The sequence below is a fragment of the Takifugu flavidus genome, chromosome 11, assembly GCF_003711565.1.
Source record: "Takifugu flavidus isolate HTHZ2018 chromosome 11, ASM371156v2, whole genome shotgun sequence".
NCBI classification, from domain to species: Eukaryota; Metazoa; Chordata; class Actinopteri; order Tetraodontiformes; family Tetraodontidae; genus Takifugu; species Takifugu flavidus.
The window spans coordinates 4062809-4082593 of record NC_079530.1 but is presented as its reverse complement, the minus strand read 5'-3'; the positions used below and the strand labels follow the sequence as shown (position 1 = coordinate 4082593).

Genomic DNA, 19785 nt, shown 5'->3' with positions numbered 1-19785 from the left:
TAGGTCTTCACAATGTCGACCTCCGTTCCCAGGATGTTCACCGGTGCAGACAGGGGGTTCAGTTCAATTCAATTCAATTCAATTCAATTCAATTCAATTCAATTCAATTCAATTCAATTCAATTCAATTCAATACAATACAATACAATACAATACAATACAATACAATTTATATAGCGTCTTTTACAATCAAAATTGTAAAAGGCGCTTTACAGAATCCCAGGGCCTAACCCCAAACAAGCAACAGTGGCAAGGAAAATCTCCCCTTTAACAGGAAGAAACCTTGAGCAGGACCAGGCTCATGTAGGGGGACCCTCCTGCTGATGGCCAGCTGGGTAGAGAGCGAGGAGAAGGGGGGAGGACAGGTAGAGGACAGAATAGGTAGGAGAGGAGAGAAGAGGTGAGGTAGAAGGAGAGAATAGACATAGATCATAAGGAATACATACAGAAATACATTATATTAAGTAAATTGTGCTGCCGGTGGAGTCAAGTTGAGTGGGTCAGCGGGGCCGGAGGTCAGTATGCAGCTCTGAAGGCGGTGATACCTGTAGATGAGTACAGAAGGGGGGATGCAGAAAAACTAGCATCACTAGCAAAACTAGCATCACACTGTTAGGTCCATTATATTAAAGTTATCTCATATTTGTTTTTACCTTGTTATATTCTTTATTCTTGTTATATTGATTCTCATTAATTAATGTTTCTTATTATTTGCTAATGCTTAATGTTCATGATGCTTGATGTGTCAACTCATACTTCTCTGGTCAAGGGCGACAGAAATGCAGCTGCTGTGGGGAAGTGACATTGACTGGAGATAGAGCTGAAGGGCATGACACGGGAGGTGTTCTTTTAATCTGTCTGATATGGAAGAATGTGCTGTGTGCGAGCTAAACTAATCAAATCAGTGAAGACCTACATATAATCTCACCATTATGATTTACAGTTTCTTGCTTTGTTTGGGACCTGCTATCTTGTGTTTCCCCCTCCCTTTAGGCACATTTGATTTCTGTGTAACTAGGGACCTCCTAATCTCAATAAAAGAAGGATGGCGGAAGTTGTGCGTCAGAACGTGTTGGAGATCTGTAACTGAGCACATCTCTCCGTTCTCCTTGCAAGTAAAATTCAAAACTATTGTCTTTGCCTCATTTGTTTCTCTCAGGTTTTAGGTTGTTTGAACCTAACACACACAAATAGCATCACTAGTCTACTTGATAAGGAGGAGAGGAGAGGGGAGGACAGGAGACGAGAGGAGATATTTTTTGATTTTTACAAAAATACTTTAATCTCAAATTTACACAGGGGCACAAAACCACAGAACAATGATAATAATAGTAATAATAATAATAATTATAATAATAGTATTAATAACAACCACAATAATAAATAGATAGATAAATAAATATTAAGAAAACAACAATACAATTTATCCCACAAGGGGATGTGCAAAGTGCAAATGATCCTCCGCAACAGTGCATAAGACATTTCTGTGACACCATATATCGCGGAATTGGCCGAGGTCGTTTATCATTTTATAAAAACCAAACTCCAACCTCAGCCGACACCGGACATTGCAGCGCCACACAGAGGCGGCCTCACTATCTCCAGTTTTTGAAATTTTGTTTTTCCTAGAGATGTAAATTGCCATTTTGGCCTCAATACAGATACAATTTAGGAGTTGCCACTTGTTGCGAGCAGCTTTGTTGTACCCTGCACCGAAAATAAAAGTTCTAATAGAAAAGGTTTCATTAAAACCATTAAAACACCTTTCATGACATTAAAAAGCACAGTGAGCCTCTCACATTCACTGTACGCATGGAATGCATTCTCTCACCCAGAAGAAAACGGGCACTGGTCCGACACAGCAGTGTTCATTTTAGAAAGAAGAGCGTTCAGGGCAATGGCCCCATGTAAGATCCTCCACTGGAGGGCCCCGGTCCTCTTTTTCCGGGGTGGCTTGTAAAGGACCCTCCAGCAGGGACGGGGTCCATCCCTTCCCAGCCGATCAGCCCATACGCTGGTGCTCCTGTTCCACAGTCCTCTCCTGTTTAGTACCCTCACGCACTCTTCTTATCGACCGCTACTAGGGAGAAGGTCTTTGCTGGTCTGATAGAGAGGACTGTCTAGATTCCCGAGATGGGCGGCCAGCCTGATCTCCGGGAAGGGGTCGTTGCTGTCGGGTTCGGTCCCCTGGCTGTAGTCCTCAAGGAGACCCCTCTCCCTCATGCTGAGTCTGTTCCTCCATAGCCGAAGCACCCCCCTCGGCTGCCTGGGTAGAGCGGATGCCCAACAGGGAACCCACCGCCTCTGCGCCCGTTAGGTCTGGCCCTGCCACGGCCACTACCTGCTGGAAGAGTAAGGTCAGGGTCCGCCACAGTGCAGCTGTTAGTCTCGGCGTGGCTTCGGCCGAGACGTCCAGCCTGGCTCCGTGCACCGTGGGTTTCCTTATCAGCCAATACAGAGAGTCAGAGCTGGTTCTTTTTTCAACTTTAAAAAGGGCCCATGCCTTAACAACACTTTGATAAAATGGAGGTAGCCCGTTTAATTTTGCAAATTTAAAGTCAGTCAAAAACAGAGCATCATCCAGCCCCAAGTTACTCACCCGTCTGAAGACACATCTGGCCACATCTCTCCACATTAGGTTCGTCGGCCCTGTTAAAAACCTCTATACAAACTGTATTCTAAAAGCGGCGGATGAGGCCCTGTCCTCCCTCCTCTCTAGGCAGGTACAACACCCCCTGCTGGACCCAATGCATGCCGTCCCAGAAGAAAGCCAGAATCCTTGTCTGAAGTTGTGCTAGCAACCCTGAGGGTGGCTCCATGCAACCAAAGCACAGAGGCCACCAGGTCAACGACCCCGCCTTTCACTCCAAGTTCGCTTCCTACTTCCCACAGGACCTAGCTGCACTCGTTGATTCAGGTGCTGACGCCTGCCTGATCAGCGGAGAGGTGGCTCGGCAGCTGGGTCTTGGACACGAACCACTGGCATCCGCCATCCCAGCCCAAGCGTTGGACGGGCATCACCTGGGGAACATCCATCTCCAGACGGGCCCGGTGACAATGCTCCTTCAGGGCAATCACCGGGAGGAGATACGCTTCCACATCCTGGAGGGGACACACTTCCCCTTGGTCTTGGGCTAGCATTCCGGGAGCTCAAGGGGTGGTTCGCGACTGCCCCCATCCTGCAACTGCCAGACCCTAGCCGCCAGTTCGTGGTCGAGGTGGACGCCTCCGACACGGGGGTGGGTGTGGTGCTGTCCCAGAGGGCTCAGGAGGACCAGAAGCTGCACCCGTGCGCGTTCTTCTCCCGCCGCTTGACGCCAGCGGAAAGGAATTACGACGTGGGAAATCGGGAGCTGCTCGCCGTCAAGTTGGCCCACGCTGCCTTTCATCGTGTGGACAGACCACCGCAACTTGGAATACCTTCGAACAGCCAAGAGGCTGAACTCTTGGCAGGCTCGGTGGTCACTGTTTTTCATCCGATTTAACTTTACCCTTTCCTACCGCCCAGGGTCCCGCAACGGCAAGGCAGACGCTCTCTCTCGACAGTTCGCGGGGAAGGAGGACGAAGGCCCGGGGAGGACCCTGGAGAACATGCTTCCCTCCTCGTGCATCGTGGCAGTAGTAACCTGGGGGATTGAGGAGAGAGTCCGGAGGGCGGCTGCCAATCAACCTGGGCCCAGCACCTGCCCCAACAACCGGCTCTTCGTGCCTGCCTCCCTCAGGGCTGAGGTCCTGGAGTGGGCCCACGCGTCTCGACTGGCCTGCCATCCTGGAGCACGTCGGACGGCGGGTATGCTGAAGCAGAGGTTTTGGTGGCCTTCCCTGGGGGAGGATGTCCAGGAGTTCGTCAACGCCTGCCCCGTCTGCAACCAGCAGAAACAACCACGCCGAGCACCTGCCGGGCTACTGCAACCTCTGCCGGTTCCTTGTCGACCCTGGACACACATCGCCCTGGACTTCGTCACCGGGCTGCCCCAGTCTGCAGGGAACACTGTTATTCTGACCATCACCGACAGATTCAGTAAGATGGCTCACTTCGTGCCCCTGCCTAAGCTGCCGTCGGCAAAGGAGACAGCCCAACTTGTGATCCAGCACGTCTTTCGGCTTCACGGATTACCAGAGAGTGTGGTGTCAGACAGTCCAGTGTGTTTTTGGATATCAACCCCCTCTATTCCCGGCACTAGCAGGCGAAGCATCTTGTCCCTCTGCAGCAGCTTATGCCCGCCGCTGCAGGCGGACATGGGCCCAGGCTCGGGCCAATCTTCTGAGGGCGGGCGCCCGGTACGAGGCGGCGGCCAACCGGCACCGGACCCCGGCCCCCAGATACAGAGTGGGACAACGCGTGTGGCTATCTACGCGGGACCTGCCTCTTCGGGGGGAATCCAGGAAAATGGCCCTGTGGTTTGTGGGACCATTCCCCATCGTCAGAGTCATCAGCTCGGCGGCAGTCAGACTCCAGCTTCCCCGGTCAATGCGCGTGCACCCCACCTTCCACGTTTCTCGGATTAAGCCTGCCCACGAGAACCCCTTGGTCCCGGATTGCCCCGCCCCACCTCCCCCGCTGCTAGTGGATGGGGGCCCAGCATACACCGTCAGTCGGCTCCTGCGCTCCAGACCCTGCGGCAGGGGTCTCCAATACCTGGTCGACTAGGAGGGTTACGGACCTGAGGAGAGGTCTTGGGTACCGGCACGTCACATCCTGGACAAGGAGCTAATTCGTGACTTCCACGCCAGACACCCGGATCAGCCTTCACGACCCAGCAGAGTGGGTCGTGCCAGACTTCGGAGGGCCGGACCAGACGTGGAGGTGGAGGTGGAGGACGAGGACCGTGGGTTGGAGTCGTCAGGGTCGCAGGAATTCTGACCCCCCCCCCCTTCCCAGGAGGGTGGACCCGGACTTTCTTTGGGGATGCCCCCTGAGGGGGGGGGGGCTCTGTCACAGCTGCGGGCAATCATGCCCGTGAGCTGCCTCGCCCCGCACACCTATTGTGCATCAGGACTCTAATGAGCACTCATCTTAAACCCCGGAGGCACACCTGCTCTCTGCCAGATCGTTATTCGTTCCCGATGACTTTCCAGCGGGTTCCTGTTTGCCTGCCTGCCCGGTTCCGACCTTGCCTGTTCCTGACCATTCTGTTTAGCCTACTCCCCTGTAAACTCTGTTTGCCTTCTGCCCGATCTCAACCTTGCCTGTCCCCGACTATTCTGTTCTGCTTACTCCCCGGAGAAACCTGTCTGTTGTCTGTGTCCGACAATAAAGCGGTGTTCAGCCAGACTCGTGTGTCCCATTTGGGTTCTTATCTGGTTCCTGACATATTGAGGACAAGAGTTCTGCCTCTGTACGACATATGGGGGAGGATCCATTTCCATTTTTAAATTTTTTCTTCTACCTTTTCCAATGTCCATCCATCCATCCATCCATTCTCTACCGCTTATCCGGGTCGCGGGGGGCAGCAGCCTAAGGAGAGAAGCCCAGACTTCCCTCTCCCCAGCTACTTCTTCTAACTCATCCGGAGGGATCCCCAGGCGTTCCCAGGCCAGTCGAGAGACATAGTCTCTCCAACGTGTCCTGGGTCTTCCCGGGGGTCTCCTACCGGAGGGACATGCCCTGAACACCTCACCAGGGAGGCGTCCAGGGGGCATCCTAACTAGATGCCCAAGCCACCTCATCTGACTCCTCTCAACGCGGAGGAGCAGCGACTCTACTCTGAGCTCCTCCCGGATGGCAGAGCTTCTCACCCTATCTCTAAGGGAGAGCCCAGCCACCCTACGGAGGAAGCTCATTTCAGCCGCTTGTACCCGTGGTCTTGTTCTTTCGGTCATGACCCAAAGCTCATGACCATAGGTGAGGGTAGGAACGAAGATCGACCGGTAAATCTCTTCACCACTACGGACCGGTGCAGAGTCCGCATTACTGCGGACGCCGCACCGATCCGCCTGTTGATCTCCCGCTCCATTCTTCCCTCACTCGTGAACAAGACCCCGAGGTACTTGAACTCCTCCACTTGGGGGAGGATCTCCTCCTTGACCCGGAGAAGGCACTCCATAAAAATTATGAACAGAATTTGTGACAACGGGCAGCCCTGACGGAGACCAACCCTCACCGGAAACGAGTTCGACTTACTGCCAGCAATTCGGACCAAACTCTGGCACCGATCGTACAGGGAGCGGAGGGCCCGTATCAGCGGGCCCGACACCCCATACTCTCGGAGAACCCCCCACAGGACCCCCCAAGGGACACGGTCGAATGCCTTCTCCAAGTCCACAAAACACATGTGGACTGGTTGGGCAAACTCCCATGCACCCTCGAAGACCCTGCTGAGATGTTTTTAACAGGGCCGACGAACCTAATGTGGAGAGATGTGGCCAGATGTGTCTTCAGACGGGTGAGTAACTTGGGGCTGGATGATGCCACTGTTCCACGCCCAGGACGAAAACCACATTGCTCCTCCTGAATCCGAGGGGGCCCCGGTGACCCGCATCCGGGCAAGGGAAACGTAGGACCAATGCTGTTCTTCATCATAAGGAGGTCTGGGCTATGCTTCGTCTGATCCCTCACCTAGGACCTGTTTGCCATGGGTGGCCCTACCAGGGGCATAAAGCCCCAGACAACAGAGCTCCTGGGATCATTGGGACACGCAAACCCCTCCACCACGATAAGGTGGTAGTCCAGGGAGGGGCTTTTCCAATGTGTCTAGCCAATTTCTTTTTTCAGTTTCTTCGTCTCCAATAAAAACACCTAGGTATGTTAGGCTGTCCCTCTGCCAGGCAAGATCCTGGGGAAGGACCGGCAGACGATTTGTCCACCTGCCAATGGCTAGGGCTTCACTCTTGTGCCAGTTAACCCTGGCCACGGACAGGCGGTTGAATAAAACCGTTAAATTAAAAAGGGTGTCCATGTCACTCTGCCTACGCACCACTATTATTATACTGTCTGCGTAGGCAGATAAAACTATTTTTTTTGTAAAAGGACGGCAAAACCAGGCCGTCCATGTTTGTACGAATCCAAGAGAGGAGGGGTTCGATGGAGAGAGCGTAGAGCATTCCAGAGAGGGCGCAGTCCTGCCAGACGCCTCTACGCACCCTGAAGGGAGCACACAGACTGCCATTGAACTTCAGCATACACGCAATGTCACAGTACAGGACGCGGATCATCACTATGAAGCCAATGTAGTATCTGACCCGTTCTATGCAGGCTTTACGTCTGTAAGGCCGTAATGTGTTTAACACCCAGCCTAAGCACCATATTAGGACATGCTCCACATGTGTGTCCTGTGTCTTCCTCCTTTATGTAAAAGGAGCTCCTAAAAGATGACACTGGAGCCTGTGGGCCCCTGGTTGTTCTCCATATGAGGATGTGTAGCATGAAGCATCTTCAAGTATTCCCTTTTTTGGTAATAACTGAACGCTATACCATTGGGTTGGCCATATTGTATAGCGTGAGGTCATCAGTAAAGAATGTGTTTACTCGACTGTATAAGAAGGAGGTGACGATGAAGACACCTCGGAGTTCTTCACCATCGGGACCGCGAAACCTCCCTCGGACAATCTGCAGTGTTCGATATATACCTGACTGTTCTCTCCAATAAACATCTTTGATAACCAAGTCGGTGTCTGCGAAGATTCCTTCCTCATCAACACATCTCGGCTACCACCAGGAGAAGATTTACAACACCAGGGCTGAAACCGAACATCTCCATCACCTTCCAGAGGAACTCGTGTTCAACCTGGTCAAAAGCTTTTTCCTGGTCTAACAAAATGAGACCAGTATCAATGTCTAATGAGAGACTTCCAAAATATCCCAAATTAGGTGGACATTATCTACTATGGACCTTCCGGGCACACAGTAAATCTGGTCCCGGTGGATGACCTGCTCCATAGCTTCTCTGAGCCTGGAGGCCAAAGTCTTGGACAGAATCCTATAATCCATACACAGCAGAGACACAGGGCGCCAGTTCTTAATCTCCTGCAGGTTGCCCTTTTTTGGCAGGAGGGTGACCACTGCTCTCCTACAGGACAACAGCAGGGTACCTGAGGCCAGGCTCTCGTTGAATACCTCCAGCATGTCGTGGGCCACAATATCCCAGAAGGCTTTGAAGAACTCTATCATGAGCCCATCGCACCTGGAGCTTTCCTTCCTTTCATGCTGAGGAGGGCGGCGTGGAGCTCGTCGAGTTGCAACGGCCTGTCCAGCCGTGAGTTTGTTTCCTCAGAGACCCGAGGAAGGTCCCAGCAGAACTCAGTGAACAGGCTGTCATCCCTGCAGTACTCACTCTCGTATAAGGAGGAAAAGAACTCCACTGCCTGCTTCCTTATCTGGCCCGGCTCCACGAGTTCCTGCCCTGTGCTCGAAAACAGTGAATGGATAATTAGGTTCTGGCCGCGTTTTTTCTCCAGCCCAAAAAAGAAGATAGAGGGAGCATCCATCTCGGTGAGGTCCTGGATCCGGGACCTGACCAGTGTGCCCTGTACCTGATTGTCCAGCAGGCTGGCCAAGGCCATTTTTTTGGATTGGAGGATTTCAATACACCCTCGATCTCCTGTGGAGCTGCCAATTGCCTCTAGGTCTTTTATCGACCTGCGTGTGTCCTGCATGGCATTGAGAGTATACTGCTGGCACAGGAGCTGTATCTCTAATTTACCACAGTCCCACCACTGTCCTAAGCATGAAAAATCGGATTTTTTCCTTTGAAACTCTGACCAGAAATGACATAAAACCTCTCTAAAACTATTGTCCTGGGCTAGGCTGGAGTTAAAATGCCGATATGCACTCCTGGGCAAAATGGGCTGCATTCACCAATATGTTCTTAAGAATCTTCTTAGATTCTTTCTTAAGTTGTTCTTAAGAAGTTTCTTAAGAAAACCCTACGTCGGATTCATCAACGCATCCGTAAGCCCCAGAATTGTTCGCAGCTGTGTTCTTAGATTGATGAATGCCATCTATTCGTAAGTTGAGAGCGCATGCCAGGGGAGTCTAATTAACATACGATTTGCATAAGTCACCGCCCACTAATGCCCATAAAAGGAACTGCAGCAGGACCCTGTAGACAGAGCAAAAAGCAGCAAAATGCCCAAAGCTTGCCTGATTTCTGACGCCATGTTGAACAATCAAGAAAGGATGGCTAACACGCTTGATAAAATTGCCTCAACCCTGATGACTATAGCCAACACGCTTAAAGAAATCAACGAGAATGTAAAAAAAATAAGAATGTAAAAAAAATAAATGTGTAAAAGCTGTGCTCTGAAACCGGTCTCTCTTATTTTTTCTTTTTGAAATGAATCAAGACTGTTAGACTGAAATTGTGACAATAATGCATTTTATTCACAAACGGGCAATTAATCGCCACAATCCAGAGAGAGACGCTGAAAATCATCAGCACCGTCCCTGGGTAGGTGGTCATCAGCGTTTTCCTGCAGTCTGGCGCCATCATTGCGTCAGGATGCACATCCTCACGGGGTTGTGGCTCTGTGTCCAAGTACATCCAGCGCCCCTTTAAAATGCTGATGGTGCGTTCAATGGTGGAGCGACTGCGCGCATGCATCTGATTGAATAAAATTTCCTGTGGAGTCTAAGGGTTGGTCAGTGGTGTCAACAACCAGGGAGCCAGGGCATATCCTTGATCCCCTAATAAAATAAATCAAGATAAAATCAAATAAAAAGACAGTTTTGGCATGGTTTCCAATTTGGTTGATTAATGTTAAGTCATTGGCACATTTACGTAATTTTAAAATTCTCTGTAAATCACCAAAAATAGGAAATAAATAAATAAATATGACAGAATTATCATTGTAATATTGAATTTTATTGAACTGCACAAGAGAAGAAAACACAACCATGCCAACATGTCGGCACTGAAATGTGAGTAAGAGTACTCCTGAGTGTTCGTAGGATTTGTTCTTACCTACGCATAAATCCAGGATAAGAAGAAATTAATGAATGCCACAATCTTCGTAAAATGTTCGTAAATGGGACTTAAGAACAAATTTGTTCCTAAGAACGTTTCGTGAATGAGGCCCAATGTTCTTTATAGTGACTTCACCTAAAACCAACAAGTGATCGGTAAAACCAACTGGCATGATGTTACACTGCCTAAAAACACTGAAGTGATGCCTAAAATAATAAAAACGGTCAAGTCTGGCCGAGGAGATCCTACCATCACCTAGGCGGGACTGGGTGTATTACCTGCTGTCTGCGTTCATCCTCCTCCACACATCCACCAGGCCATGAGAATATGCCAGCTGTCTCAGACAATGTTGCGAGGCTGGATGAGGCTCCGCATGGTCGTGGTCTAAAAAAGACTCTGTGCAATTAAAATCCCCACCCAGGAATAAAAAAATCTTCATCCCCACAACCATTTAAAGCAGTGCTGACTTTTTCTAAAAAGCTCTTCCTCTCTGTCCCATTGGTAGGAGCATAAGTATTAATTAAAAACCAAGGTGTGGTTCTGGAGGCGCGCCGTCACCAGCAAACATCGACCCCTCACCCCCTCCAGGGATAATGGAGTGAAGCCCCTTGAAAAAAGGAGGCCCACTCCACCACTGAGGGTGGTGTTGTGGCTCAGCTGCACCTGCCCTTCCCACTCCTTCTCCCAGTCCGCTTCAATGCCTCTGTCGCTATGGGTCTCGGAACATGGAACATGACATCAACACGTTTTCTTCTTGCTATGTCGAACACAAGTGCCCGTTTTTTTTGCATCCCTGGCTCCACTGACATTCAATGTTCCAATTTTAAATGTATTCATGGTGAGGGGAAAAAATAAAATCAAAGACAGTAAAAAAATAAATGCAAGGAAACATGGTAAACGTTTTTTTTCAATTCAGCTGTTTCCTTGCCTTGCCCATGTGCTTCTTCAGCCTATAGATTTCAGGGTCGGTGAGGTCTGACGCTGCCTTATTCCTAATTAAAAAGCTCGCTGACCGGATGAAACAGAGCCTGTCAGGGAAATATGTTCCCAGATCAAGGCCTTTCATGCCCTTGGTCTTCGTCAGGAACTTTTTAAACAAGTTTGGAGGGTACAAGTCAATTTCTTGCCCGTCCGGCATTGTGCCGGATAGTTCGCTGGAGTCTGACATGGACTTGCAGTCGCTGGTGTCTATGCCTGCAGCTGCATCCTTCAGCCCCCTTGTCCTTCATAGCACTTTTCCGCTTGTTCCGCCGCTTTGTGGGAACAAGCCAACACTCGGACGCACCACTAGTGCCCTCACCTGCACCGCTGCCCCCTCACCTCGCACCCCTGTGCCCACTGCCCCCTCACCATGCTCCCCTGTGCTCACTGCCCCCTCACACCTCAAAAACCCGAAAAACACCACAATAATTTAAACTATATTTTTCATCATTCACTCACAGACAAGAAAGGATAGAAAAAAGGCGCTCACTCGCTCCTCCGCTCACACACTTCTCACACGAGGAGAGGAGAGGAGAGGAGAGGAGAGGAGAGGAGAGGAGAGGAGAGGAGAGGAGAGGAGAGGAGAGGAGAGGAGGAGAGGAGAGGAGAGGAGAGGAGAGGAGAGGAAACCATGACCCAGTGGGGTGACAGAGGCCTGTCATTTGATCATGTTTCTGGACCCCGGCAGCCTTGGCCTATAGCAGCATAGCTAAGATGTTAACCTAATGATTAGACGACCCCCTAAGTATGATAATTTGTCTGTCTATTATAATAACTGGAGCTACAGAATTAGTAACAATAAGCTTTTTCAAAGTGGTAGGTGGTAGCCTAATCTTAAAAGTAGCGATGGAGTCAGCCTCCCGTACCTGGACAGGGAGGTGGTTCCACAGCAGGGGGCCCTGGTAGCTAAATGCACGGCCCCCCATTCTACCTCTAGAGACTCTGGGGACCACAAGTAGACCAGCATTCTGAGAGTGGCGCGGTCTATTGGGCTGGTAAGGTGTCACTAGCTCCTCCAGGTAGGATGGAGCTAGGCCTCTGAGGACCATGTAGGTCAAAAGAAGGGTTTTAAAAATTATTCTAAATTTAACGGGCAGCCAATGAAGAGAGGCCAGTACAGGAGTAATGTGATCTCTTTTGTCAATACCTGTCAGAACTCTGGCTGCAGCATTTTGGATCAGCTGGAGGCTTCTTAAAGAGGACTTTGGACACCCTGATAATAAAGAATTACAATACTGTAGTCCAGCCTGGAGTAACAAATGCATGGACTAACTTGTAAAGAGAGCTCCTTCCTGGTAACGTATTGCGTCACTTCCTGTCTTCTCAATCGTTCGTTGGTTGCATTGTGCACGGGGTGTTGTATTCACTTAATATTGAACACTTGGTGTGTTGTATTCACTTTACTTAAAATTTGAACACTTGGGACATTCTAGTCACCTGATAACAACAGTAAGAAACAAGCCATATTAAACAAATACAGGGCTTCGCCGATTATTAGCGTTAGCATAGCCTCACCGTCTGTTTCACCCGGTGTCTTCGTCTGTTCAGCGTGTGAAATGTTTAGTTACTCCTCTGCCTCCCTTAGTGAAGGGAATAGGTGCAGAAAGTGTAGTTTATTTACGGCTATGGAGGCGAGACTTAGCAAGCTTGAGACGCGGTTCTACAGCTTGTAGTTAGCTGGAGTTGCGTCAGGTAGCCAGGAGAAGCTAGCTGCTGCGGAGCCGCCTAGCGTAGCTTTAGCTAGCGGTCCCCTGGCAGCAGCCGAGCAGCCGGCTAGCCAGGGCGGCTGGGTGATAGTTCGCAGGAAGCGTAGCCCAAAACAAAGGCCCACGGTGCACCACCACCCGCTTCCCGTGGCTAACCTGCTGAGAAACCGACCCTGGTAATTGGGGACTCTGTTTTGCGCTAGGTGAAGCCGACTTCAGCGACCATAGTTAAGTGCATTCTGGGGGCCAGAACGGGCGACATAGAAGCAAATTTACGGCTGCTGGCGAGACGTAAACGTAAATTTCGTAAGATTATTATTCACGTCGGAGCCAACAACACCCGGCTTCGTCAGTCGGAGGTCACCAAAATTAACTTGGAGTCGGTGTGCAACTACGCAAAAATGATGTCGGACTCTGTAGCATTCCCTGGTCCCCTCCCAAATCTGGCCAGCGATGAGATGTTTAGTCGCATGTTGTCGCTTCGTCGCTGGCTGTCACGATGGTGTCCCGAAAACCAGGTGGCCTTTATAGACAATTGGAGCACTTTTTGGGGAAAACCTGGTCTGATTAGGAGAGACGGTGTCCATCCCACACGGGATGGTGCCTCTCTCATTTCTAGTAATTTGGCTAATTTTATTAGACCCAAAGTGACCTGACAATCCAGGGTCCAGACCAGGATGCAGAGTTGTAGTCTTACACACCTCTCTGCTGCTTCCATAGAACCCTCATCCACCAACAATAATATATTTAACACTATAAAGGTAGACTCTGTTCCACGGTTAAAAGTTCACCAAGCACAGAGCAGGGGAGCGGTCAATCACCATAATCTTATTAAAATTAATACTAAAGCACAAGTTGGAGAAACTAATATCACAATTAAGTGTGGACTGTTAAATCCCTTTTGTGTAAATCCCTGTTAGTACACGACCTGAAAGCGGATCATCACATTGATGTATTTTGTCTTACTGAGACCTGGCTTCAGGAGGAGGAGTATGTGAGCTTAAATGAATCTACTCCTCCTACCCATCTTAATTATCATATTCCTCGTGTTACTGGTCGAGGAGGGGGAGCGGCAGCAATCTATCACTTCAAGTTATTAATTAATCCTAGACCAAAATATGGCTCCAGTTCATTTGAAAGCCTGACTCTTGGCATCACTCATCTGAACTGGAAGGCAGAAAAGCCTACAAACTTCGATATACAACTACAAACTTCTGTTTGTAGTTGTATATCGGCCCCCTGCTAGGCCACATTCAGAGTTCCTGTCTGAGTTCTCTGATTTCTTATCTGACTTGGTCCTGAGAATGGACAAAGTCATTATCATTGGAGACTTTAATATCCATGTAGACATTGTAAATGACAGCTTTAGAAAATGGCTTCATTTCATTACTTGAGTCAGTTGGTTTCCTCCAGCAGATAAACTAACCAACTCATAACTTCAAACACACCCTAGATCTAGTTCTGACTTATGGTGTTGAGGTAGAACATGTGTCAGTGTTTCCTCAGAACCCACTCCTGTCAGACCATTCTTTGATCACTTTCACATTTATGATTAAGGATTCGTCTATGCGCAGAACAAAGTCTTACTATAGCAGATGTCTTTCAGATAATGCTGTAGCTAAATTTAAGGAAGTGATCCCTGTGCTAATCCCAGGATAAATCATTATAATCTTAGCCCTACTGAGGTTGACTCTATTGCGGAAGGTGCAGCAATCTCACTGAGAATCACACTTGATTCTGTTGCCCCCTGAAAAAGAAAATAGTAAATCAGAGGAGGTGTGCCCCCTGGTATAATTCACAAATCAGGACCCTCAAGCAGAAAGTGCGAAGACTGGAAAGGAAGTGGCATTCTTGTAAAATAGACAGCTATCATGTAGCCTGGAAAAACTGACTATTAGTTTATAAAAAGGCCCTCTGTAAGGCTAGAACAGCCTTTTTTTCTTCTTTAATTGAGGAAAATAAGAGCAACCCCAGGTTTCTTTTCAGCACTGTGGCCACATTAACTAAGAGTCACAGTGTTTTTGATCCACGTATCCTTTCTTCCCTTAGTGGTGAAGACTTCATGAGCTTCTTCACTGATAAAGTTCTAGCTATCAGAGAGAAAGCTAACCAGGCCATCCCAACAACTGGACCATCACCAGATGCGCTGACTGCGGGAACATACAGGTTCTCCAACGAGCCCTTAAACTCCTTCACCCCATATATTTTTCTGAGGAGTCATCGCTAATTCAGAAATCCAAGACCACCACAGGTCTTTTAGATCCCATCCCAACACACCTGTTGAAGGATGTTTTACCATTGATAGGCAGTTCTATCCTGGACCAGATCAATGGTTCTTTAGTGACAGGTTATGTACCCCGGTCCTACAAGGTGGCAGTGATTAAGCTGTTGCTTAAAAAAACCATCATTGGATCCTGACTTATTAGCAAATTATAGGCCAATATCCAACCTTCCTTTTATCTCTAAAGTTCTTGAGAAGGTTGTGGTGACTCAGTTACTGGAGCACCTGCAGAGGAACAACCTGTTGGAGATGTTTCAGTCAGGCTTTAGAGCTCATCACAGCACAGAAACGGCACTTCTTAAAGTTAATAATGATCTTCTCATAGCTTCAGATCATGGACTGGTCTCTATGCTGGTTCTGCTGGATCTCAGTGCTGCTTTTGATACAGTTGATCACAGCATCCTGTTACATAGACTGGAACATGTAATTGGGATTAAAGGGACAGCACTAGACTGGTTTAGATCATATTTATCTGATAGATACCAGTTTGCTCATGTCTATGGCATTCCTTCTTCAGTAGGGTTAACCATGGAGTTCCTCAAGGTTCTGTATTTGGACCAATCCTCTTCACCTTGTACATGCTTCCCTTCGGGAACATTGGGCCTCATTCACAAACCGTTCTTACGAACAAATTTGTTCTTAAATCCCATTTACGAACATTTTATGAAGATTGTGGCATTCACGTTTTTTTTCTCATCCTGGATTTATGCATAGGTAAGAACAAATCCTCCTAACACTCAGGAGTACTCTTACGCACATTTCAGTGCCGACATGTTGGCATGGTTGTGTTTTCTTCTCTTGTGCAGTTCAATAAAATTCAATATTACAATGATAATTCTGTCATATTTATTTATTCATTTCCTGTTTTTGGTGATTTACAGAGAATTTTAAAATTACGTAAATGTGCCAATGACTTAACATTAATCAACCAAATTGGAAACCATGCCAAAACGGTCTTTTTATTTGATTTTATCTTGATTTATTTTATTAGGGGATCGAGGATATTCCCTGGCTCCCTAGTTGTTGACACCACTGACCAACCCTCAGACTCCACAGGAAATTGTATTCAATCAGATGCATGCGCGCAGTCGCTCCACCATTGAACGCACCATTGGCATTTTAAAGGGGCGCTGGATGTGTTTGGACACAGCAGGTGGCAAATTGCTGTACAAACCGGAGAAGGTAACTATTTAGTTTTGTTATAAAATCTGCTTAGATTACGTTTATTTATCTAACTTATGACTCTCCCTCACCATTACAGGTCTGTAGGATAATCATGGCCTGCTGTGTCCTGCACAACATCACTATGAAGCGTGGTGTCCCTCTTCCCCCTCAGCCACAACCCCGTGAGGATGTGCGTCCTGACACAATGGTGGAGCCAGAATGCAGGCACGCGGTTCACGTTCGAGCGCAATTAATTGCCCGTTTGTGAATAAAATGCATTATTGTCACAATTTCAGTCTAACAGTCTTGATTCACTTCAAAAAGAAAAAATAAGAGAGACCGGTTTCAGAGCACAGCTTTTACACGTTTATTTATTTTACATTCTTATTTTATTTTTACATTCTCATTGATTTCTCTAAGTGTATTGGCTATAGTCATCAGGGTTGAGGCAATTTTATCAATCGTGTTAGCCATCCTTTCTTGATTGTTCAACACGGTGTCAGAAATCAGGCGTGGAGAGGCAAGCTTTGGGCATTTTGCTGCTTTTTGCTCTGTCTCCAGGGCCCTGCTGCAGTTCCTTTTATCGGCATTAGTGGGCGGTGACTTATGCTAATCGGACTTCTCTATAGGACTAGGTGTTAAAATCCCGACCTAATCATGGCAAGTGAAAAAGACTTGGATGGAGTAGGATTGGCACTCATGATTCTGTGGTGTCACCAGCTCGACACATCATCAGTTGTGTGCCTTGGCATCATTAGGTGTTTCAGCCATTTAACACAAGACACCCTCCACCAAGGTTGGCCCACCACAGGCTGATCAAACCTGGGTGTGTGTGTTGCACAATGGCACCACATGATCACTTGGCCGCCAACGATATGTCCCTCCGTTTCAACCACAGCCAGTGACTGCTTTGCTCTGCTGTGGCAGCGAGCTCTTTTACTGCCCTCCGTTGGGCCTGCCCTCTGATGCCCATTTCCTTCAGGAGCTTTGTGGTGGTTCTGGAAACAAAGCCTCTGCAGCCTACCTCCACAGGCCACACTTTTACACTCCAGCCCCGCCCCTCTGCTTCAGCTGCTAGGTTCGCATAACGCAGTCTCTTCCGTTCGTATGCCTCCCCGATTACCTCCTCCCATGGGACAGTGAGCTCCACGATGAAAACGCGCCGACAGGATTTGGACCATAGGACCAGGTCTGGGCGCAGGTTGGTAACTGCGATTTCAGATGGAAAAATAAGCCTCTGGCTGAGGTCCACCCGCATTTCCCAGTCTCGGGCCACAGTGAGTGCGCCGGCCTCCGGAGGAGCTGGCTTACTCCCTCGTTTCTCCCCTCCCCGAACGAAGGACATTTTCCATGGGGCAACAGGTTGGGAATTTGGAGGCATGGAATTGATCTTTACCCTCCTCTTCTCAAGTTCAGCCGCCAAGCACTTCAATACTTGATTGTGGCGCCAGGTGTACCTTCCTTGGGTCAGGCTGATCTTACAACCCACCAAGATGTGCTTGAGGCTTGCAGGTGCTGCACACTGTGGACAGGCTGGTTCTTCTCCATACCAGAGATGTAAGTTGGTTGGAGAGGGAAGGACATCGTACACGGCTCTAATGGTGAAACTAAGCCTGCTAGCCTCCATGCTCCACAACTCGCTCCAAGTAATTCTCCTCCTCTCAACACCCTCCCACTTCATCCAGCGGCCTTGCTGTGCTTGAGAGACCGCTCTGGCGCACCTAGCTGCTTCCTCCTGATGGCGCACCTCCTCCACTACCATGTGCCGCTGTTCGGCTGGGGTAGCTTTTTGCCATGTAGGCGTTGTTGCTTCCATGCCAAGGCCGTTCCTGCCATGCTGGACATGCCCTACTATATCCCGGTGCCTCAGGCTGGTTTTTGCCTCTGCGACCGCTGCCGATGGCTTCCATTTCCTTCCCGTTGCTAGGGTTGGCGCAGCACCTCTGACAAAGGGATCCCGGGATTCAGTAAGAGTCATTTCCAGTCCTGCTTTTGCACATTTATACTCCTCCACCAGGCTTGAGATTGGGAGGGAGAGGACTCCACTGCCGTACAAGCCTATACTGCTAAGACATCTTGGCAGTCCGAGCCACTTCCTCACCTGCGCATTCACCAGTCTCTCCAGCCGGTTTGCATGAGATAAAGTGACCTCATAGATGGAAATTGGCCACATGAGCCGAGGTAGCAGCCCAAACTGAAAGCACCACAGCTTCAGTTTTCCAGGGAGAGCAGTACTGTTGATCTGCCTGAGGCCACTGATGGTGTCTTGCTTGAGTTGCTCCACCTGCTTTGAGTCTTTGAGCTCTGCACTGTACCAGCGGCCAAGACTCTTAATAGGCTTCTCCAAAATTGTTGGTACAAGCTCGTTGTTAATGTGGAACCTCTCATTAGCAAGCTGTCCTTTGACAATAGAGATGCTGCCAGATTTGCTTGGTTAATTAGACTCACCTGGCGCACTCTCAAATTACGAGTAGATGGCATTCATCAATCTAAGAACACAGCTGTGAACAATTCTGAGGCTTACGAACGCGTTGATGAATCTGACGTAGGGTTTTCTTAAGGAACTTCTTAAGAACAACTTAAGAAAGAATCTAAGAAGATTCTTAAGAACATATTGGTGAATACGGCCCATTGTTACTAATCCTGTAGTTCCAGTTACTATCATAGAAAGACAAATTATCATACTTAGGGGGTCGTCTAATCATTAGGTCACATCTTAGCTATGCTTTTACAGGCCAAGGCTGCCGGGGTCCGGAACATGATCACCTGACAGGCCTCTGTCACCCCACTGGGTCATGGTTTCCTCTCCTCTCCTCTCCTTTCCTCTCCTTTCCTCCTCCTCATCAAGCAGACTAGTTATGCTGATTCCTGTGTAGTTTTTCTGCTTCCCCCCCCACCTATTCATTTACAGGTATCGCTGCCTTCGGAGCTGCATGATGACCTCCGGCCCCGCTGACCCGTTGTATAGTGTATTTACTGTATGTTCTCCTTCAGAAACATCCGAAAAGAAAGTATCTTTATATTCCGGAATGGCAAAACATGCAGATGTTGTGAGCGCCTGTTTAAGAGCAATTAACGCTTTCTCTCCCTCAGTTGTCCATGTTAGCCGGGCTGCCAAATCACGCATTCCCTGTTCATTCACCATTGCACGTAGGGGCGTAGTCTTTTCTGAATATGTAGGAATAAAATGTCTTCTATAGCTCGCGAGACCCAGAAATGACAACATTTCCTTTACAGTCTCTCATACCACTCATTTGGTTCAGCAAAGTCGACTTGCGCAGCCACACCTTCAGGCCCAACACACAAACACAGTGATGTAATCATCCAGAAATTTCCCTATAACTTTTTTCTAAATGCATCCTGATACACCTCATTATTCCCACGGTTGTAAAATAGGGTGACATGATAGGGATCAACTGGCGGGGCAAAAGGACCTAGCATCGACAACCAGGGCCTCCAGCTCTGAAACAATGCCACAACACCGACACCAGGTGAGGTCTCAGGCTCAAGTTCTCCCCAATAAATGTCCGCCCACACCCCCGGTTCTGGAAAGGGTGTCGGACTAATCAGCATTTGTCCGTTTCATTCCTTGGTGTGAAATACAGCAGTTCAATTTCATTTCATTAGGAAATTGCACCACCAGACCTTTGTCTCCACACAGAATAGCTGCTCCTGTCCTCACCAGGAGATCTCGTCCCAACAGGTTGATAGGGCAATGTGGTGAAATTTAAAAAAAGGGTGCAACACAG

At 48.6% G+C, this 19785-nt stretch overlaps 1 long non-coding RNA gene across 1 annotated transcript; it reads left to right on the top strand.

The window, feature by feature from the left end:
* Positions 1-15616: 15616 nt before the first annotated feature.
* On the top strand, positions 15617-16326 carry LOC130533981 (uncharacterized). The gene is made up of 2 exons (XR_008952755.1): positions 15617-16054; positions 16134-16326. It is a non-coding gene; the product is annotated as an uncharacterized LOC130533981 (long non-coding RNA).
* Positions 16327-19785: the final 3459 nt, after the last annotated feature.